General features: G+C 43.3%; 1 protein-coding gene across 13 annotated transcripts in view; it reads right to left on the bottom strand.

The window, feature by feature from the left end:
• Positions 1–22350, bottom strand: part of HTR2C (5-hydroxytryptamine receptor 2C) — a 238968-nt gene that overhangs the window by 102076 nt on the left and 114542 nt on the right. The window contains exon 1 of one of the 13 annotated variants that reach the window (XM_083422645.1): positions 10806–10890. The exons of the other annotated variants lie outside the window; for them this stretch is intronic. The gene's annotated coding sequence lies outside the window, so the exon portion shown is untranslated. Of the gene's footprint in view, positions 1–10805; positions 10891–22350 lie in introns of those variants that run through there. 13 annotated transcript variants of the gene reach the window in all.

Genomic DNA, 22350 nt, shown 5'->3' with positions numbered 1-22350 from the left:
GAATTGGTCCTTGCTTGCCAAGCAAAACAATAAATTCTAGATCTTTAGTGTCGGCCCAAGACATTTCTGATAGCTGAGGGACATTCAACAAAACTCTGAAGCTGTGGGGCATCCTTGGCTAAATTTTTATCTATTGCCCAAAGAACCACAAATCAGCAGATTAGACTCGTTTGGATTTCATAATAAATAATAACTGTTTGTGCTCATAAATAGATTCTGGGAGATGAACGTATATGAACAATCCTGCCCTCTGTGCTTAGTATCAAATTCTGCCTCTGGAATGTGCATCCAGTAACTACTAGGACAAGACGAGGACCTCTGCATGACAGTCACGTACCCCACAGGCAGCAGACATTCTGATAATTGCAAAATTCTGGTTGTAAGCTTCCTTTGAGGTCCTGTTGCAGTTTTAGCTCCTTGTCCAAAGAAGAGGCCGAGGAGCAACCCTATACAAATCCAGAGTGGAGCCTCTGAGTCATTTAGGACTATGCTAACTTGTTGTTCATGAGTTGGGTGTGTGTGGAAATATTGTGGAGAAAACATGGTCACCTGACAGTAATTGTGTTGAAAGGGTGCTCCTAGCAAAACAGAAAGCACACAAAATTGCCCAAAGGTGCCAAAAGCCTGCAGTGAACATGGCAATATTTTCCTAAGAACAAGGATAGCTGTCAGAACCATAAAACGGATAGGATCTCTTAAGGCATCTCTAGAGAATTACGGATTTCAAAACGAACACTAAAGAAAATCACAGGGTATACTATTAAAATTATGAATGCAGTCAAGGTGATAAACTGGGGCAGTAAGTACAGAGATGGCTAATGGAATTCACAGGAGTGAGAGGAATAATGTTGAATTATTACACCCATTTTCACTCTTTCTGGTTTCCTGCTCTGGACAAGCCAGAGCTCTGAGGAAAGCATAAACAACAACCTTGACATGCAAGGTAATCAGACTTAAAGTATTTTAGTGACACCTAATGAACTGTAAACATGGATGCACCAAATTAGGGATGGATAGTTTGACCTGACCGTGGCACAATTTAACAATCAGCAAATGCTGAATTTCTCCTGTTGTGGCAAAATCCTCAGTCCCCAACATGTCATCAGGCTGCAACTTTGAATCCTCAAAGGTTTTGTTAAATGAATTCTCCAGCCCTTATTTATGACTGAAAGGCCCATTGGCGCCATTGATGTCTGGGCATGTAGCACATATTACACAGGGGATGCAAAACCTCAAGCCCAGGGGTCAACTGTGGCCCTCCAGGTCTCTCTGTCTAGCCCTCAGAATGCTCACCAGGCCACACCCCTCACGGGTGCTGCTTCACACCAAAGTGTTGGTTGGAATTTATTCTTAATTCTGATAATGCCTCGTCTCAGGATGGGGGATAAAGAGTGGTGTGTGTGTGTGTGTGTGTGTGTGTGTGTGTGGAAACTAGCCTATGGCACAATGATTAAAACTGCATTTGTTGTTCCACCAACTTTTCCTTCTGGCCCCAAGCACCACTGCCAAGCAGAAAAAGTTCTCCCCACTGTTGTGTTACACTTTGCTGACCACAAGTCTCAGAAAGATAGAGCACATGCTTCATGTGCAGAAAGATACATGTTCCAATCCATGGCATCTCCAGGGATGGGGAGCAGATCTTAGGCATCAGGTCTGGAAGAAGACATTCTACCTCTGCCTCTGTGTTCAGGACCTTGGAGAGCAGCTCCAACCTGTCTTGATATGGCTGATATGGTGTGATTTCACATAAGGTATATTCTTGCATTTGGGGAAGAAGTATAGCTCAGGAACAGTGCCTGTTTGGCATGTAGGAGAACCTGGAGTTCAATCCCTGGTTTCTCCAGTTTAAAAGGCATTTCAGGGAAGTTGTGGGGCGGAGCGGCGGCAAGGAACATTCACCACAATACATTTTAAAAGGTGCTCCCAAGAGACGACCAGAGTGAGATCATGGAAGCATAAAGAACCATTCCAAGACATCTGTGAAGTAATTAATGACGCCTGTTAGTGGGTGTTTAGCAATTGCCTCTGTGCCCACCAGGAGCAAAGAGTTTATCTTACCCTTCCAAAACAGCCTTTTATATTTTTTTAAAAAAAATACAGTACTGTAAAGGCATTCATTGCTACCAATTCACTGTATAAATTTAAAATGATAAAAAGAGAATGGACGGTATATTTCCATTTCCTATAGATACAGCGCTTCCTATCAGATCAAATACTCTCAATAAAGTACTGAAATCTTTGGCATTCAGCTGGGATTTGGCACCGAGCGTCTATTAATTAACCAGAGAGATGATAACAAGGTTTACATAATGGGTTCTCTCAGTCTTGGAGGCTGGCAGGGAGGCCCCCACAAAAGCTGAGCAGATTTCAGCCCCCAGGTGTTTGGCAAGCGAGATTCTCAGCTTCACTCTTCACAGATTCACAGGCACTTACTGTGTCTGGCTTAGTAACAGACCCTCTAAATCTTCCAAGGTTGACATACTGATAACAAATTCCCGTAATCGCATCAAAAATGTTCTGAGCTGTTTTTACAAAGAGGAAATTCTAGTCACACACACACGCACACACACACACTTAGCTTTCAGGTAACTATGGCTATGTCAAGTCATCTTCCATTCCCTTACTAATTCCTGTCAGTAGCTGCCATTTGCTCAGCTGCGTGGTGGAATCCCAGGGTATGGTAACCATGGAAATTGGACTTCAGGAAAACCAAGCGGGATTGGCCAGCCTCACTCCTTACAACTCCATCACCAATGGACACTTTCTGGGATTCTCAAAGACACTGAACATATCTCTGCTTTCACCTATGTGCCCACAGCCAATTTTCCACACCCCTAAAAGTAGCTCTAGTCATGTGTCACAAGGGCAAAGCACATCTGATTCAAGGAAGAGGGCTGTCGCTCAGTGGCAGAGTACCTGCCTTGCATGCAGGTTCATTCTCCACCATCTCCAGGTCAGCCTGGGAGAGACCCCTGAGTGAAAACTTGGAGAGCCAGCAACAGTCAGTGTAAATGAAGATGGACCAATGTTCTGATTGAGTGTAAGCCTGCTTCCTATATTCTCAGAACGTCCCCTTAAAGAACCTCTAATTACAAGGCTAGGAAAAAGCTTGGCCTGAGACCATGAAGAGTTGCTGGCAGCCAGAATGTTGAGGGAGATGGAGCAAGGGTGCAACTCACTGGAAGGCAGCTTATGCTATACATAAATATCCAAGAAGGACCCAGAGCTCAGTGGCAGAGCAGATGTTTTGCATGCAGCTGTGCTAATCTTCTGTCCCTTTCATCTAGGGCTGGTGGAAAGATAATTCTTTATCAGAGACAGGACTGGCTAACCATTTGTTCTCCAGTTGTTGCTGGACTAAAATTCCCAATTTCCCTAGCCACTGTCTGCAATGGCTAGGATTGATGGGAGTTGGAGTCCAACAACATCTGGAGTACCACAAGTTCCATAACTTAAAGTTCCAGCCTTAGACCTTGGAAAGTAAACACTTATTAGTGCCTGAAGAGGTGGTTCATGAAAACATCAGGCTAATCACTAAGTATAATGGCCAACCAGGTGGGAAGCTCACAAGCAGGACCTAAGCCCTATAAAAACATAGGAAGCTATGTTATGCAAAGTCAGATAATGAGAAGACGCTTACAATAAAGCAGACAAAATATCATTACAATCGCAAAGTGTACATTTCAGCAAGGCTTACAAAGAACCATAAAGCATAAAAATAGTTTTTATTGTATTGAAGGATACTAGAAGCAGCTGACAATAGGCAGGCTTCCAGATAAGGTCCTGTTTTGAATATCTTCCTCAGGTGATAACACATCAAAAGCCCTAACTGCGTTCATCTCTCCCAATAAGTTCATTGATTCCATGAGGATAACACCAGTGGAAGGGTTCAAAATTATAGGCTGGTGTCAGTATTAACTAATTTGACTGTCAGTGGCTCTCCAGAATTCAGCCCTACCTGCAGGTGCTGGAGATGTTCTGCATGCAAAGAAGATGGTCTGCCACTGAGTCATGACTCTTCCTCAAGTGGCATAATCCAATCAACCCAACAAAGTAGCAGGCACTTTCAGGCACTGAAGCTCAGGGGAAGGTGTATAACAATGGCAAGTAGTCACATGCAAATAATCTGACGCCAGGTGAAATAAAGTTGTCTGTTGCTATCCCAGGACTGAAACCCAAGCTCTTGAAGCCAGGCCTGCAAGAATGTTCTGCCTTAACCGTCAAAGATAGCATGCCTGTGATTACCAGTTCCTAGGGATCACACACAGGGAGCACTAGGGCATTTGTTTGGAAACTATAAACAGAGTGCTGGGTTATATGTGCCTTTGGCCTGATCCAGCAGCCAGGCTCTTATCATGTTCTTAGAACCTGGAGGATGCAGGGGCCTTCATCCAATTCAACTGAATGGCAGAAGATGTTTGAAGTCATGCCCCTTCCAGAATGGTTTTTTAGCCTGTCCTTTGGCTTCTGGGTTGCCCCTTGAAGGCTATGGGTTCACAGTGTCCAGTCACAGCCACAAACAGGGAAAGCAAGAACTGGCTCAAGACTTTCTCTAACTATTGTAATGAGAGGGAGTTTGGAATGCCAGTGTGCTAAAAAGTCTGTCCCAGAGAGATTGGAAATCCGTTTGCTAGTTCAAAGTGGTTGGTGCTCCACACAACCTTTTATACCTTGCCAAACAGAAAGTGTTCCTTGTCTGCCCTGCTTGCATTGGGATGGTTTGCCTGCCCTGAAAGCAGGACTTAAAAGAAGCTTGCTACATAGATCTTCTTCATGCAAGATGCTACATGCAAGATGCTGATGTTGCAACTCCCCATGACAGGAGAATCAAGGTAATCTGCAGATGAGCCTTGACATTTTCAGGACCACATTAGCAACATGGCCCGTATTTTAATGGGTCATGGTCAGTTTTCTCTCTCTTCTGAGCTTTCTTTTATACCAGCAGTGGGAGAACCTCAGGCCTGGGTGCCAAATGTGACCCTCTAGTCCTTTCTATTTGGCAACCAGAACCCGGCTTCTGGGCCTGCCCACCAGAGGCATTCCCACGTGGGAATGAAACTCCACCCAGATATAATTATACCAGTAGGCGCTTTGCAGTTTTTCTAGTTTCTGTTTTTCTGTTTTGTTTCAGTACCAAATTCTTGCCATGTGTTCTTGAAAATTTGCATGATGAGGCGAAGAACACTTGCAAATGAATTAAGGCAAGAGTGACAGCCCTAAATAGTAAATGAGCATCATAACAGTCATGGTGGCCCAGAACAGAGGTCCATCTAATGCTAGTATCCACTGTCCCCACAAGCAAGACTAGCCATGATGGCTATGTCTCCATGGTCAGAGGCAGAAAGGCTTCTGAATACCATTTGCTGGAAACCGCAGGAGAGAAGTGCTCTTGTGCTCAGGTCCTGCTTTCAGACTTTCCACTGAGGAATCTGAGCAGCCACTAGGAGAACAGGATTCTGGGCTAGATGGACCAATGGGGGCTCTTCTTATGTTCAAAAGATGTGAAGGCAATAGCTTTCCCCATTCCTTAGCTCCAGAGCCTGCAATATAGGAAGAGTCCAAGTGGTCCGCTTCCACTGCGTGTCAGTTTCACTTGTGTTTACTCAAAAGCCTTTCTGCATTAATCTGCTATTATTATTCTTTTAAAAATCCACCCTTTTTAAGAACAAGCAATCAGAAGTACACAAAAATGACTCCAAAACTGGCCTCACCATGGTTTTGCATTAACAGCATCCTATATGTTGGCTTACAGGTCCCATGAGGTATGAAGTCATTACACGGCCGCAGCAGCAGACTGTGAGGAAACATATATTTTGAGCGTCATTCACAAGCCAATCTGCACCAGGAACCAATAACTGAATTAGTAGCTGCCCTTTCCCCACCAAAGCAGCCACCTCAGCACATCAAGGCTAGGTCAGCTATCCCAAGTCATCACAGGCTGCCTAACTCCTACTTGCAAGGAGTGGGGGTGGGATCTAAAGTTAGATGATGAAATTAATGGGCAAGAATAACTTAGACCCATTAATTTCAACAGGTCTACACTGTATACAACCTTTAATATCCCACATACCAGGGTGTTTGCTAAGGTTAACTGACAAGACTAAATGCGAATATGAAATACAAAACCTCTGCTGCTAAAATCCAGAGTAAGAACTAGCATTCATTCACATAGTTTGCCACCTGCTCACTAAAGCAATTGATTGGTCCCCTCTGGGAAGATGCTCAGTGAAGAGTCTTTAAAGATTAAGCAGGAAACTGTCTCATAAGATGATATGTATTCTTTTAAGCCCTTGAATTTTCTTAAACAAAACAAAACAAAACAAAACAAAACAAAACAAAAAACTACAGTAAAAGAACACACGAAAGCCCTTTTTGACCTCTGAGTGATCATACAGACAGCAACTAGCTTTAAAGAGAACTGTAGCAATCCTGCATGCTCAGATCTTTGAAACTAAAACAGCAAAATTCTTGAAGTGCATTACGTTCTTGCTATCATTGAGACTTTAGGCTCCTTTAGTTTATGCTTTACATAGCAAGGAATTGTCTGTATGTTTTAATCTTGAGGGAAATCTATTCCAGATAGAGAAGTTGGATATACATTTTGAAAATAAATAAATAACCCTGGAGCTGTGCTGCATTGAATTACTTAGTGGGATAGCTGAAAGATGGGGGGGGGGGGGGAGTTCCACAGGAGCAACCAATCGAATGCAATCATTCTGTGAATTGCCTTTCTAACAAGACTAATTCCTTTGCTCCAGTTTGATGGATTTCAACCATTACGAGATCCGTTGAAGACCAGAGGAGCATGCGGAAGCAGGAGAGGAGGTGGGGAGAGCTTGATAACACCATTCACTGCTTGCCATTCTGAGAGAGTCTTTGCTTCTTCGTGTTAAGCAGATTATTGCAGAAAGAAAGCCTAATGGCTCTGGTGCCTCGTCTTAACTCATCATGCCACAGTGGATTTAGCTTTCCCAGTGCCTGGGAAGTGTGAAATGAAAGCATTAGGCAGTGAGTTTATTTATATTGCTTTGTCTTGAGTCAAGACAGCTAGGCCTCCAGCAGCCCACCTGAAGGCTATTGTAATATTACAAGCAGAGCAAAAAAAGTTGCAAAACTATCTTGAGCAGAAATACATCTTTAATATATGCCAGTGGAAATTTCTCCCCAGCTCCAATATCACTTCCAAAGCCCAGAGCTTCTTCAAAATGGAACTCCTTAAAGTTGACAAATGAGCTGGATGGAACTTGTCATACTGGAAATCATGCACAATGCACTAGGATAAGCAAGATTTTGCATACAGTGGTACCTCGGGTTACATACGCTTCAGGTTACGTATGCTTCAGGTTACACACTCCGCTAACCTAGAAACAGTGCTTCAGGTTAAGAACTTTGCTTCAGGATGAGAACAGAAATCGTGCTCTGGCGGCACAGCGGCAGCAGGAGGCCCCATTGGCTAAAGTGGTGCTTCAGGTTAAGAACAGTTTCAGGTTAAGAATGGACCTCCGGAACAAATTAAGTACTTAACCCAAGGTGCCACTGTACTTGCAAATCACCTATGAACTTCTGAAAGTTCTGAATAAAAAGTGAGGGGTGGCAGTAGAACATTTCTATTCAGCAGAATTTGAAGAAGTTCTGGCATTCATATGCCACAAATAAAATATAGATGAAAAAGCAAAGGAAGGAGAAGGCTGCCAAGGCAACTTGCTCTACAAAATGGGAGAGTGCAAAATGTAGCTAAGGGAGGTGAAATGTGGATTCAATTGGGTGATGAAAAAAATACATATAAGAATGCAGTATCAGGGGCATGAGTAATAGTTCTAGAATGGGTTGGGTCTTAAACCAGGCTCCCAGACATCAAACTCTAGATGCCTTATCTCCTGAGCCACCAATGTTCTGTACCTCCAGGGCACCACCTAGGCTGAAGTACCTGTCTGTCAGAACATTCCATCAGCTGACATACACACTCAGGGCCAATCCCTTTCTCCCAGGCTCTGAGCTTGCTCCTCCAACTTATTTTTGATATGAGGAATCTTGACCTCTGCGTGGTATTGACTATGTACCTGCCTTTGGCCCCTTGATCCACATTTGTTGCCTGAAATGCCTGGACCATACTTCTTCCTGTACTCTGCTTGGTCAATAGCTAGCTTCTCTGGGTCATGGAGCCTAACACCCTGAAACCTGACCTTTGCCAAAGTCTGGTTGTCCCTTGAGTCTGTACAAGGGTGTTTCTTGTTCCTCTATCTTCTTCCTATACCTGGGAGCAGAATGGCTTGTGGGCTTCCTATTGGAACATCTGGTTGGCCACTGTGAGAACAGAATATTCTCCCACCAGGGCATTATATGAAGTGGTCACCATGGCTGTCAGTCACCCTACCTCACACCAATGGCTGATGAGGAGACACACAGTACAGTAAGGACATAAGAGCCCTGGTTGATCATGCCAGTGGCCCATCTAGTCTACCATCCTTCTCTCACAGTGGCCAACCAGATGCTTATGGGAAGTCCGCAACCAGGATCACGATTCCCAGTATCATTTAACAACCAACCCCTCTTCACAGGGAACTCTGGGTATCATGGCTCTGAGATGGGACTAGGGGTTTCCAAACAACTTTCAGGACCTTTAACGAACTACTTGCTTCCAGAATTATTTGGGGGAAGCCATGATTGTTTGATGTGTGCCAGATGTACCTCTGTGGGGGAGAAAATCCACAGGAAATCTACAGCTTAGGGGTTGCCACTGATAAGGTCCATGGAACTACCAGCATGGCATTTAAAGGGAAATCACACTGGGTTTAGCATCTTCAACCTGACTCCTGCTGTGCAATATCCACAACAGATGTAAATACTAGCATGGTGGATAACAGGTAACTGTTCCATTTTACCTCAGGACCACTCATCAGTTCTTGCTTTTTTAATGATCAGCATCACTATTGACATGTACATTCTATTCATTGATACCTTCTCTCTTTTTTTAATAGTAAGTGTAACGTTAATTGTTACAAAACTGGGTTCAGGAGAAAGTGGTGAGCACTATACCTCAGAAGCAGAGCCTCCCCCAGTCTAAGTGCACCTTCCAAATGTTGCGAGCTACAACTCCCATCATCCCCAACCAGCATAGCCAATGGTTAGGGATGGTGGGACTCAAAGGTGAAAATATCTGGCTACTCTTATATCTAATCAACCAGTGGATCCTTCTGCCAGCTAGGAGCGATAGCACTCCATTTGCCTCATGTGTACAATGAGAAGGGGACCTGGTTTCCAACCTTCCCTGTGCATTCTCACTATAAAGCTATTTTAAAAGTATTTAGTTGGCTATTTATGTCCTGTTTGGCAGTTCTACCGCTAGAAGCAGCCAACACCAATGAAAAGGAAAGTACATCGACTAGAACTCTATAAAAACATCAGCCATTAAACCAACACCACATTAAGAAGTCTCTAAAACCGACATGTACCAGGTAAATTGCAGCACTCAATAATCGTCTATAATCAGAACCTCATCTAAAGGTTATTCTGGGATTCCTACCAGACCTTCAAGAGATATTCAAGACTCATAGTTGTACCCCAGCTTTCCTTCAAGCAGCCCAGAGTGACATTTTATCATCCCACTGCAAACGTCCCAGGTTGTCATAGGCCAGGAGTCAGCTTCACTTGCTGAGCAGCAGCCTGAAGTAGCAGAAGATGAAGTGACTACCTGCTGCTGATCAGCCTTCTTGCTACTGATGAGAACCAGCTGGCTCCAGCATTCTTAAGCATGGTTTTCAGCCTCAGTCAATTGCTGGAAACAACATTAGTTGTTCCTGGCTGGACCTGCTACTTCTTGCTTCTTGTGACCTTGGACCCTAGCCTTTCTTGACCCCCAGATCATCTATGTGAACTGCTGTTGCCCTGCTTCTGCGCTTCCCACTGGAGGCTCCTGTTGACCATGCTGTACTAGAGGGACCTTTGGCCTAAGCCTTGCATACACCAGCACAGATAACATCCCACACATTTCCCAGGACATTCTGCTGGCCATGCTCTCCTCACAAAAGATCACTTTTGAACAACTGTTGCTGAGAAAACTGATCAATGCAAGATAGACATCGCAGAGAGAAGAAGCTAAAATAGGAATAAGGCAGGAGATGCCTGATGGGAAAGCCTGCTACTTGTTCTTAACTCTCTGCTTCCCTTCCAACCCAGGCTCCCAAGTCTGCAGGCTGTTATTTGAAGATAACTACACTGCTTACCAGGGACTCTCCAGTTGGCACAACTATTAAGTATGTTCCAGCTTTGAAAACTGAGCACGTGCCAACCACCTCCTCAATTCAAAGTCAGCCTCTCAACACTCACTGTCTCATTCCTGGCCCACCAATAACTGGGAACAACCCAGAAAAGCCATTAATTTAAATTAAGTTTTGAAGGTTTTTTTTTACCCTTTGAGGGTGTGTGTTTTTCAATCATTTCTGACTTTTTGATTTGCAATTGAGAGGCAAAATGTTAAACTGGAACATGCTAGAAAATTGTTCTCGTGAAAACTCTTAAAAAACAAACAAACCTGTAATACTAACAGTGAAACCCTGTATATACACCCATACGTATCAGACAAGTGCCATCTCTATTGTCTATTAAAGACCTTTTTTCAAAAAGCCTTTAAAGGAGAAATTTTGTTTTTTATCCTAGTTGGTATCTACACTGAATTTGGAACTGGATTATATAGCTGATTTTTTTAAAGATCATTAATCACTTTGACATGTTGCCTTGGGAAGCAATTCATTTTTTAAAAAAATGCCTACACAGAAGTAAGCACAACTGAGCTAAATTGGACTTACTCCCAGGTAAGTTTGTATAGTAGGGATGGAGAACCTCAGGTCCTCCAGACATTGCTGAATCCCAGCCAGGCCAAAGGTCAGGATTAGGGATGCCAGATAATTCTGTGAAAAATAGAAAAGAAGCATAAATTGTTACAGTTCTTGTTTTTGTCTGTGATTAGGAATGGAAATCAGTCAAGTGATGTATTCTTTCACATCACTGTGTTGTTGTTGTTGTTTTTTAAGTTTGCAAGCATTACATAGCTACAGTAATTACTTTTCCTTTCTCTGAAATGAATGTTAGGTCAAATAAATAGTTACATAGCTTACATAACGTACATTAAGTACAGTGGTGCCTCGCAAGACGAAAAGAATCCGTTCCGTGAGTCTCTTCGTATAGCGGTTTTTTCGTCTTGCGAAGCAAGCCCATTAGCGGATTAGCGCTATTAGCGGTTTAGCGGCTATTAGCGGCTATTAAAGGCTTAAGGGATTAGCGGATTAGCTGCTAAAAGGCTATTAGCAGCTTAGTGCCTTAGAAAAAGGGGGTGGGGAGCGGAAAAAAACCCCCAGGAATCGCAAGACATTTTCGTCTTGCGAAGAAAGCCCATAGCAAATTCGTCCTGCGAAGCACCTCCAAAACGGAAAACCCTTTCGTCTAGCGGGTTTTCCGTCTTGCGAGGCATTCATCTTGCGGGGCACCACTGTAGAAGACAGTTGGGTAACTATTGTAGCATTTGGTGGAAGCTGAACTGCAGAGGAACAGAAACAGCATTGATCGTGAGCAATACATGTTGGAATGGAAATTGCTGACTTCATACATCCCTAATCAGAGGTGAAGGGAGCTGTAGTCCATCAACTTTGGGAGGCCAACAGATGCCTCACCTGTGCTGTGTAGGGTTAGGGAGCATGTGAATATGTTGGGGGAGGGGGGAGATAAAAAGGGAACTACATACTATTATTGTCTCTTCACATTCCAGAGCTGGGTTTCATAATAACACATTTGCTGATGTAAGTCTAGCTGCCCTTTTAATCAGTGATAAAATATGCCAGGAATTCTCCATGAATTTATGGTCTTCTGTTACCTTTGCCTTTTTCATAGTTACAGGCTTCTCACAGGAAAAAAAGAGGAACCTTTTTAAAAAAGAAGAATTTCAAACGCATGCCAGTTTTAAGTTTCTTTTCACTTGCTGCACGGCAGAATTTGGCCGCTTGATGGCCAAAACTGAACAGCCAAAGAAAAATCTACCTTTGAAGATAATTAAAGAAATTCAACTGTGAAATGAAGCTACCAGCGTGGTATCTTTTGACTGGAGCCAATAAAGCTGTCTCTCCCTCCCTGCTGAATTTCAGCCTCAGATAGAAAAGCTCCAGACAAATATGACTGTCAGAAGGTTCTTTAAAAATCCCATGTAGATTTGGAATATTTGGGGATTTGCATAATTTCTAAGTTTGGTAAAAACAGCATTACTTATAAAAGCCAATTAAGGAAATGTTTCTGTTTCTTTAAAAATTGTGAAGTGCCTTTCAGTGATTATGTTCACCTCTGCAAACAGCAACCCAGTGCTGTTGTCCTCGTTTTACATATAGGCAAAGATGACGGAGACTAATGAGTCCAGGGTGAAGTAGAGGATTGAACCCTAGTGTCACAGATGCAACTATCCATCCTAGCTTTGCTCAGTTTTGCAGTCAGTCAGCTTCCCGACACGCTGCCTTGCTTAGTATTACCCTGCATGTCGACTACAGGAGATGCCTGGCTATGCCCGAAGGGGTTAACTTGGGTCAGCAAGATGCTGGACTAGACGAGCTTTTTGTATACAAACATGTTAAACTGGGAGAAATTCACACTGAGATGCTGAAGAACAGTCATGGGGAAGCTTTTTTTTAAAAAAAAGGAAACTGATGTGGAAATGTGGAAAACAGGAAAGTGGAAAAATGAAAAGCCATGGGTGTCTGAGATTTCTTTTGATATTGAAAGATGGGGACCTCTAAACCTCTCCCTTTGGGGAAAGGTTAATGTCCTAAAATGAATGTTGTTCCAAAGCTTTTATACATTCTTAGAGGATTACCAATATATATCCCCAAATTATACTTCCAAAATATAAATCAACCATTTAGATAGTGCCCGTGGGGTATAAAGCCACCAAAAATATCACTACATAAAATGCAACTTCAAACTAAGGAAGGTGGCCTTGGGCTCCCAAATCACCAGGCTTACCTGCTGAGTAAGACTAATTGTTGGAGAGCAAACAGGGCTACTCTTGAACATAGTTTCTTTGAACCTCTTGTAGGACTATACTACACAGCTCCAATTTTATGAAATATTCTATTATCCTTGAGACTATTAAAGCACCTATAAAAATTTGGATGAATATAAACAAAATAATAAGGATCACCCCTATCAGCATGAGAAATTAACAATATGGGCCAACCCAAAATTAAAAACTGGAAATCAAGTAATAATTTGGCAAAATTGGATAAAAAAGTTATTTTGACAGTGAATCAATTAATTGATGAAAATTACAAATTTGTGGAATATAAGACTTTGCATGTAAAGTATGGATTAACCAGTGAAACACAATGGCAATATATCCAATTGAAACATATGTTGGAAAGGCAGTTTGGCCCAGACGCTATAGCAGCATCGGAAACACCCATGCTGCTACAAGGTTTAATCTCTGCAACAAAAAACTCTACACTTGCACTATATAAAACCCTACTCAACAGGACGAAATAGGATTTAGAATATGATAGGAAAAAATGGAGTGAAGAGTTAGGGGTATAGATAACAAATGATATATGGGAGTCAAGTATAAAATCAACAGAAATAGCCTCTATGGATCTAAGACTAAGACTTATTCAACAGAAAATAATATTCAGAGTCCACTGGACTCCAGCAAAACTATACCAGAAGATGATAATAATAATAATAATAATAATAATAATAATAATAATAATAATAATAATTTATTTATACCCCGCCTTCCCCAGCCAAGGTCGGGCTAAGGGCGGCTAACAACAACAATAAAAACAAGTTGAATGAATATAACTTAAAAACAAGATTAAAATACAATTAAAATATTGAAACATTAAAACATTAAGATGCAGCCTCTTCACAGGAGGAGAAAGGAAAAAAGAAAGAGGGGGAGGGAATCAAGTTGATTCCAGGCAAGGCGGAACAACTCTGTCTTACAGGCCCTGCGGAAAGAAATCAGATCCTGCCGAGCGTTCCACCAGGCCGGAGCCAGAGTTGAAAAGGCCCTGGCTCTGGTTGAAGCCAATCTAACTTCCTTAGGGCCTGGGACCTCTAGGGTATTGCTATTTATGGACCTTGAGGCTTTCCATGGGACATACTGGGAGACGCAGTCCCGTAGGTATTAGGGTCCTAGGCCATGAAGGGCTTTAAAGGTCAAAAGCAGCACCTTAAATCTGACCCTGTACTCCACCGGGAGCCAGTGCAGCTTGAAAAGCACTGGGTGAATATGCTCCCGTGGCAGAGACCCCGTGAGGAGCCTCGCTGCAGCATTCTGTACCCGCTGGAGTTTCTGGGACAACTTCAAGGGCAGCCCCGCGTAGAGCGAATTACAGTAGTCAAGCCTGGAGATGACCGTCGCATGGATCACTGTGGCCAGATCGGGGCGGGAAAGGTAAGGGACCAACTGCTTGATGCGGCAAAGGTGGAAAAATGTCGCCTTGGCTGTTGTTGTAACCTGCGCCTCCATGGAAAGGGAGGCGTCAAGGATTACACCCAAACTCTTAACGGAAGGCAATGGCACTAATTGGGCCCCCGCAAGAGAAGGGAGTTGGTCCCTCATCCCCATGCCATCCCGACCCAGCCAGAGGACCTCTGTCTTCGAAGGATTTAGTTTCAATCGGCTCCCACAAAACCATCCAGCCACAGCTTCCAAGCATCTGGTCAGTGTGTCCGGGGCCGAGTCGGTGTGGCCATCCATCAGCAGATAGAGCTGAAAATAACAAGTGCAGACAACGGCTGGAGATGTGGGAGTAAAAATGAGAACTTAGTACATATGTTGATTAACCGCCCAATGATAAGATTGTTTTGGTGTGAGGTGAGGATATTTATAGCAAGAGTAATAAAAAGAAATTGTTATTTAGGGGAATTGAATTTAATTCTAAATTATATTCCAAAAATGTGGGAGATTTCAAGCGGTCAAAAAAATGGATGTACCGTGCTGTACTAGAAGCAAAAAAAACCCCCTTGTTTTGATGAATTGGAAGAGACGCAAAAAGATTCCATTGATCACATGGATTAACAATATGGACAGATTAGCTACATACAAACGAATTGCATGTTGATGCAAAATAAGAATGTATAAATACAGTGGTACCTCGGGTTACAGACGCTTCAGGTTACAGACTCCGCTAACCCAGAAATAGTACCTCGGGTTAAGAACTTTGCTTCAGGATGAGAACAGAAATTGCACAGCGGTGGCAGCGGGAGGCCCTATTAGCTAAAGTAGTGCATCAGGTTAAGAACAATTTCAGGTTAAGAACGGACCTTCAGAACGAATTAAGTTCTTAACCCGAGGCACCACTGTACAAAGAAATTTGGAACAAATATTTAAGCGATAGTTGTGGGAAGTAGGGGGAGGAGAGAGAGGTGGGAAAATGTTGTTTAAAAAGGTGTAGTCATAGGTATATCAGTGTATTCAAATCTGAATTGTCAAATTGTGTTATTATTGTTATTATGGTTTTTGTTGTATGTATCTTTTGTGGTTGTTGTTTGTATCGAAAAAATGATTAAATATTTTTTTTTAAAAAAAAGCCATGGGAAGTTGAAATTGACAGATTTGTTTGTCCTTAGGGTCACACACTTCTCCTGCTTCACAGTGGACATGGTGTTGTGGGGATTCAACTGTGTGTATCACACACTGACGCAACTGGGAACACTTGAGAGCCAATTGTGGAACTCCTCTCATGTCTGGGGAACCCGAACTGTTAACTTTCAAAACTTCTGTTCTACACATGTCAGTTAACAGAGACAATCTTAAAAACCTGCAAGGTGACAGCTGCCTTCGAAACAAAGAGAATCTTTTCATGAGCAATTCATATTTTACCCTCCTCTAAACCTACAAGGAGAGAGAGAGACTAATACACTATTTCACCAAATGCAGGCTTGGGAACTCTTAAAAGTGTGAGAAACAATTAAAAGCTCTTTTTATTGCTTACTATAAAATAATCTGAGTGCTTCGTCTCCTTGGTTACCTCAGCACAAAAATAAGGATGGAGAGATTTGGATGTTAGCAAGACTGAATCTAAGTTGCTCCTGCAAAGATGAGTGTTTTGAAGACACTAGGGGGCTGGGAGAATTAAAGATTTAGTTTCCTGCTCAATTTATAGATGGGCAAGCTGCCTGTGATTCAGACTCTGGTCTTTAAAAAAACCAAAAAACTTCAATGCTGGGGTTATTCACATTCTCCAACAAGAAATGCTGGAATCTGCAACTTGAATACATTTAGAACATCAAGCTAATTTGCATACATTTGGTCATTTTGCATAATCCAAGTCTGATGCTGAGAAGGAGGGGATTTCTAGAAAAACAGCACTGGCCAAAACATTGGGCAAACCACAGAGGGTTGCCCTCCCCAACCAAGCAAGAAGGGGTGAATGAAGATCTACATCAGGAACAAGGGTGGGAAGAGATGTGCTGCACCTTCTATTCGCCAAACGGCCTTCCTTGGAAGCCAGATCTGCTGCCCCTGTGTATTCTCCTCTCCTTGCCTCATGAGTAGGCTGGCCATGATGGCAAAAGTCATAGTTAGGCATAGGAGAAAAATCTGCTGAAGTTCACATTTGGAGGTAAATTCTCAAAACTCTGAAGCAATATGCAAACCAAAACTTGGTCAGCCTTCTAAAGTTAAACTTCTCTGAATTTTGCAGCCAAGCAATGGGCAGGGGGGGGGGGGGGATATTTCATGCTAGGTAAAGTGTGCATAAGGGTGCATATATTTGTGAAAATAACATGCAGATATGCATTATTTTGTGAAAAATGGGTTGCAAATATGTGTGGTGAAGAATGAACATTTTCAAAAAAGAATTCACAAACTGTTTTGGAAAGGGCAATTCAGTAGGTGAGCTCCCCATTAAATGGGGAACACAATCAGACTCCCCCCCCCCATCTCTAGTCTGGATGGCTACAGGTTTCCCACCCCCAAAATACAGCCATCATGACTAACACCCATTGAAAGTTTTTTTAATTATTGATAATGATGATGATAGATATTATTTACATTTATATCCCACCTTTCCCCCCCAAGGAGCTCAAATATCTTTATATATTTTTATCCTGCCTTTTGCCCAAGGAGCTGAAGGCAGCATACTGTTCATAATTTCCCCCACCCTCTCCATTTTATCCTCACATCAATCCTGTGAGGTAGGTTAGTCTGAGAGATATGACCGGCCTAAGGTCATCCAGTGAACTTCATGGTCAAGTAGGCATTTGAACCCAGATCTCCCCTGGCCTTAGTCCAATACATCACTGTTAACACTAGACACCAGCCCACTGCTTACAAACAAACAAAAAATAGTTTGCCTTAGGAAGAGACACAGGAAGCTGCATTATACTGAGTTCAACCACTGGACTATCTAGCGAGTATTGTCTACACTGACTTGAAGTGGCTCTTTTCAAACTCTGCCTGGAGATTCCAGAGACTGAACCTGAGACTCTTGGCTTGCAAGGCAGGTGCTCTACCAGTGATCTTTTGTGAGGAGAGCATGGCCAGCAGAATGTCCATTGAGTTCCAGCTCTCCCCTCTATAAAGACTTTGTAAGCTCACAGCCCCTTCATAGCAGTCACCCTTTCTGCATTTTTCTGGTTCCAGCAAGGACAGCAACTAGTTTTATCCAATTTTCCTCATGCAGATAGTTACGTTAACGGCCTTGGAGCAAAACCAAAACACACATGGGCTGACTTCACCTGCAGGCAATGGCTCATCAGGACGTGAGCTTGGGCCAGTCAGAAGGTGGCAACAGACCAGGCAATTAATGACAAACACTTAAGCAGACTTTCTGATAATGAACAGCATTTCTTGCATTAATGCTTCCAAGTTGCTTCTGCTCCAAGCAGTGGGCCTCTTTAATTATACTCAGCATATCACCGACTGAGCCAGATTATCTCTCCATGGTGGAAGTGACCCAGCCCTGGAAGCAGGATGTGGATGGGAAGGAGTCCCACTGTACTGCCGAGCTCCACTTTCTCCACTAAACAAATTTACCAGGCCAGGCTCAGCACTAAGTCTTGGCTCTTGTTCAAGGAATGACTCTGCCTTCACGTCTGTCATGTTGAATCCAGACGAAATGCATAGCACTTAAGAACTTTATAGGATCCTGTTGGATCAGGCCAAAGCCCTGTCTAGCCCAGCATCCTGTCCTCACAGTGCCCAACCAGATGTCTCTTCTGGGAAGCCCAAAAGCAGGACCAGCGCTCTCCCCACCTGTAACTCCCAGCGCCAGGTATTCAGAGGCAATCCTTAACTAGATGAACAGATGGTCTGACTCAGGTTAATCTTGTTCCCTATGTCTTAAACCAGCCTTCTGCATGGGGGTATAGCAGCCCATAAGACAATCCCTGGTGGGTCAGGCAGCCCAACATCCTGTTCTCACAGTGGCCAATCAGATGCCTGTGGGAAACCTACAAGCAGGACCTGAGTGCAACAGCAATTCCGCCAGCTTGCAATTCACAGCTACTGGTTTTCAGAGGCACACAGCCCCCAACAGTGGAGGAAGAACAAAGCTGCATCCCTTCTCTTACTGCCATTGTATTCCAAAGCCAGTGCATCAGAAGAGCCTGCTGGACCAGGCCAATGGCCCATTTAGACCACCATCCTGCTCTCACAGTTCTCATGACTAGTAGCTATTTATAGCCTTTTCCTCCATCAATTTGTTTAATATTCTTTTAAAGCCATGCAAGTTGGGGTCCGCCACGGCTTCTCATGAGAGAGAATTCTATAGTTTAACTAGGTGCTGTGTGTGTAACACTTGAGAACTCCAGCTCCAATCTAGATTAGGACTCAGAATTAACCCAGTGGTTTTTGAACTCCAGCGCCCCAAGGACTGCTTATGGCAAACACCATCCTTAGGACCAAATAGCAGCTAAGTAAGATGGTGGGGGGAGAGGGCAATCTTTAGCAGAAAACCCACAAAGGACCCCAGTCGACATTCCAGGTCAGTGGGTGTGTCCATGGCTGCTTTCTCTCCAATGAAAGCAGTCAGGTTCAGCTGGCTTGTTTGAAACATGACAGGTGTTACATGTCATTTGACCTCTGAGACCCAGAGCCAACAGAGAGAAATCTGAAGACATGCCAAAACAGCATGTCTAGTTCTGAGGCACAGAGTGGTGGCACTTTATCTGATGAAAAATACAAATAATTCTCAAATGACATGCATTCAACTCGCGTGATTTCAGCTTTACGCACTTGGCAACCAGCCAGCTGAAATCACACAGACTAATTGCATGGAAGGCAGAGAGTTTAAAAACTCTTTTGTGCATTATTTTCCTGGCATGGAAAGAGCTTTTAAGTTCTCAGACCCGCTTAAAAGACTTTGGGAAGCTCTTGTGACAAAGACTTTGGGAAGCTCTTGTCCCAAAACTCCATTGAAAGGTCCTTACAAACCTCTTTAAAGGTCTCTGCCTTGCATAGGGGACGGGGGCAAGACCTGCTTGGCATGCCAACTACAGGCTTCAGAAAGGTAGGGATAGTTTCAGCAGGGTAGTTCCAGGGTTGTTCTCCAGGTTGACTTGGGCTTTACATGCAATCCTCAGAATGTAACCCCCATGCAAGTTGCAAGTTACCTGTGAAGACTTGGTGCAAAATTCCAGCAAACTAGAGTGAATCACACACAGAGTATTGGCTCCTGTCAATCCCTTTCATTTCAGCACTCGTCAATGGAAGCATTTTTATCTCCCCAGCCAAGGCTTTGCACCACCACCCCCGGCTGCCCCCCCCATCCAGCTTGACTCAGGATGCATGAAAGATTCAAAACGCTCCTTTATAAATATCATCTCATAATCCAGCAAAGGAAATCTTCACAGAGCTACCAAGAGCAGTTGCTTCCAGGGACAAGTACGGATATCACTCTCCAAGTGGGACATGATGCAGTGAGACAAGACCTCCCCTGTGTAGGCAGGGTGTCTGTGATTCAGCACTCAGAAAAGGAGGGGGGGACAGACAGAGAGACAGGAAGGATCTTTGCCAATCTGGCATGAATTCTGCTCCCAAGCAAACTGTTTCACGGTGCCAACCCATCACCCAAAGCTTTGTGGGGGTTTTTTAGTGGAAAACTGATGCCCTAAAGAGAGGTGCTGGTTACCTTGTTCTCAACAACTTTTGCCTCTTGCCATCCAAGTTCTAGAACATCCTCTCTGCCATGGAAGTCAAAACAAACTGAGAAACTTCCCTAAACAAGCAGAGCCCAGAACTCTGCCCATTGGAATTATGGGGACAGTAGGGGTGGTCTATACTGGAACTGTCTGACACCACCAGGGGAAGTAAAGCAGTCTACAGGCAGATCTCTAGATCATATAATCATAGAACTGTAGAGTTGGAAGGGTGTAAATAATAAAATATTTGTTGTTGTTATTGAATAGGATAGCCCTATTCTCACCGGAGAAATGTTGGAGAGTATGGGGTAACCTTTCTGCAACAGAAATCAACTGGAAGAAGATTCAAGACTGTCAGAAGAAAAGACTTCTTCACAAAATGCATGGTTAAAACTGTGGAACTCACCGCCATAGGACAAGGTGCTGGCCATGAACTCAGGTGGCTCTATCTTTCTCTGTCCCTGTTCCCCCCCCCCCAACTGCATGACATCTAGCATGATACAGAATGTATATGAACTGTGAAAAAGACTCTACGAATAAAAAATGGAGATGCTATATAAATGTACTTTCCCCGGTTTATTTGTTTGCTTTATAACACACACAAAAACTTTAACAAAAACTATTTTTTTTTAAAGAAGAGTAGAACTTCAGCCTTGGAGGAGGAGGAGAGATGTGAGCAGCTATTAGTCACAAAAAATTAAATTAAGCCTCATTCAGTTTGCGTCTGAAGATCAGGTGATGGGAACTAGCAGTGGGGAAGGTGTTGTTGCTTTCATCGCTCTGCTTATGGGCTTTCCAATGATGCATCTTCAGAAGCACAATGACAAGCTGGCAGTAATACTTTGGAATGCCAATTGCTGGAGACGATAGAAAGAGAGAGTGTTCTTGTGCTTGGATCCTGCTTGTGGGTTTCCCAGAAACACATGGTTGGCCACGGTGAAAACAGGACTAGATGGGCCATTGGCCTGATCCAGCAGCATCGTCTTAAGTTTCAGTGCTAGCAAGCATGATCCTTGATCTGATCCAATAGTTTGGGGGGGGGGGTTGTTTTCCTAAGCCCTTCCTTCTGAGCAAACTCCTCCAGAAATAGCTCTTCCATCAAACCCCTCCAAATTTGCTCTTCTGCCAAGAAGATTTCAGCTTGCCTTGCATTTCTTACAGATTCAAAGGATATGCCCTTGTGTGCTATATTGACGTGCCATCTGCTCAGAAGCTGCTCCTGCAGCCCACACTGTGTAGGAGATTTACAGTACTCCGAGCTCCCCCCCAACCCCCCCACACACTCAACTTCTTCACAAAGTCAACAAGCCATGCCCATAGACCAAAGGTGAAGGCAGCAAGAAGTTCAGAAGTACATGCCAGAAACGCCCATATCAATTATGGTCAACCATATGCCACTCGCAGCTGCCAATCACAAGAAAGGAGGCCACATCAACAGAGAATCTTTTGCCTTCTTGAGACGGTAAAGATCCCTGCATGGTCTCTCTGGTACTGTGTGGCTCCTGTGTGGCCCCACAAGGTGAAAGACATATCCCGAGGTTTGTTCTGGGCATTCAATTCCACCACTCCTAGGAACATGAAGGTCATGACACCTGGTGCCCATTGGGGCTGGTAAAGCAGAAGACAGGGTGACCAACAGCAGATGGAATTGCAGCCATAGAGGCATAGTCAATGATACACACTCATTCTGCTTTTGTCCCATAAGAACCTGAGAAGAGCCTTGCTCATTTAGGCCAGTACCTTGTTTCTCACACTGGCCAGCCAGATGTCCGTGGAAACCCAGAAGCAGGACCCAAGCACAGGAGTGAAATTTGTGCTGTAGGTTGTTGTTGCTGCTTCTTCATAAGGGTATGTATTTAAAGAAGATGAATAAATGAGTAAATTAAGATAATTTGGATATGAAGAAGATATTAAAAGTAAATTTAAGGAACCACAGAAAGAGGGGGAAGGAAGTCAAGCTATGAAATGCCAAAATGATTGTAAAATTAGTAAGATGTATAAACTTGAAAAGCATAAATAATATTTATCATTTGCCCGACAATAAATGCTGGAAATGTAAAGAAACGGAAGGTACCTTTTTTCACCTTTGGTGGACGTGCCCAAGGATTAAGACCTTCTGGGAAATGATATATAATGAAATGAAAAAGGTATTTAAATATACCTTTCTGAAGAAACCAGAGGCCTTTCTCCTGGGCATGGTCGGCCAATTGGTGTTAAAGAAAGATAGAA

This window comes from Podarcis tiliguerta (assembly GCF_965153285.1).
Source record: "Podarcis tiliguerta genome assembly, chromosome: Z".
Lineage (NCBI taxonomy): Eukaryota > Metazoa > Chordata > Lepidosauria > Squamata > Lacertidae > Podarcis > Podarcis tiliguerta.
This window is presented reverse-complemented; position numbering and strand designations above follow the sequence as displayed.